The sequence below is a fragment of the Tupaia chinensis genome, unplaced genomic scaffold, assembly GCF_000334495.1.
Source record: "Tupaia chinensis unplaced genomic scaffold, TupChi_1.0 Scaffold144197_1, whole genome shotgun sequence".
NCBI lineage: Eukaryota > Metazoa > Chordata > Mammalia > Scandentia > Tupaiidae > Tupaia > Tupaia belangeri.
Genome location: NW_006204054.1, coordinates 163242 through 164498, shown reverse-complemented (window position 1 = coordinate 164498; position 1257 = coordinate 163242).

Here is a 1257-nt window from a genome sequence, read left to right as displayed (position 1 = left end):
CCCCCGGGGCCCCCCAAGCCCCTGCCTCGCTCTTTTCCCACTGGTTCTGCTGCTCAGCCAGGAAGTCTTCTCCCAAGAAGGATATAGGTCCTCTTCTCAAATCCCCGGCCTGCGGGACTGGGGACACCTCCTACAGGCCAGTCCCTGGATTGTGTCCATTAGCAGTGACGGGACAGAGCGCCCTCGCTGGGTGTCAGCTTGTTTCCACGGGCCAGCTTCCTAGTCTGTGGCCCTAGGCCTGGCTTCTCAAAGGCCTGTCCCCTCCTGCTCCCGCCCTGGGTGAGTCCAGGGTCTCAGAGACTACAGGGCCTCCTCCAGTTGACGGCCAGGCAACTTTCAGGCCTGGCCTAGGCATGGTGACCTGGGCCCTGGCGCCTGCCCACCATCTATCTGCTGCGTTTTCGCTCACCCCTGCAACTTGTTTCCGATCCATCTCAGATGCAACTTGTTTCTCTGGTCAGGCCTTGGAGTGCAGGTGGCCACCCAGTGACCTCACGCTGAACTGCCCAGACCCTGGCTCCTTGCATCCCCAGAGGCAGTCTTCCTGTCCCACCCCCAGACCCCTGTTCTCCAAAGGCTACAAACACTTCCCCCGGGAATGCCCCTGGATTCAACCTGGATTGCTACAGAACTGCTTAGAGTGGGCTCTGTAAGGCGGGCTATTGCCCCCGAGTGGTGTGACACAGTGGCATTCAGCAGCCTCAGCCCTAGGCCAGCAGTGGCTGTGGCCCTGGTGGCTTTGGTGGCCCACAGGGCTGCCCCTCACTCCTCCTCAGCAAAATAAGACCTCCTCTCTGAGCCCCATGGTTGGGGGCTGCCCCTGGCCCTGAGCCTGGCCCTGCCCTAACACCTTCCTACCCCTGTCCTGGGCCTCCACCTGCTGGTGCAGTAAGGTAGGGCCTGCAGGACGCCTCCGTGGGAGCTGCTCTGAGGCCAAGTGCTACCTTCCTGCCAGCTCAGGCATTTTTCACGGTCTTAGACTTTGGGAACCCAGTTCTGAGTTTGGATTCATTGGGCCACATGTCCCTGGTCCCTGTGGGTCACAGGTTTCGATCTGCAGCCTCCCTGCCTCCACTTCTGGAATCTCCTCTGGGGTAGCAGTCGGGTCCCATGTGCTGCCTTCTTGGGGCCCTTTACCTGCCAGGACACCTACCAGATGTTAGTCAGAGGGAGGTTCTGGGCTCCCACTCACACAGCCGGTTGTGCGCTTTCTCACTCGCCTATCCCTGAGAGTCACCTCTGCCCCCTGTCCCTGCG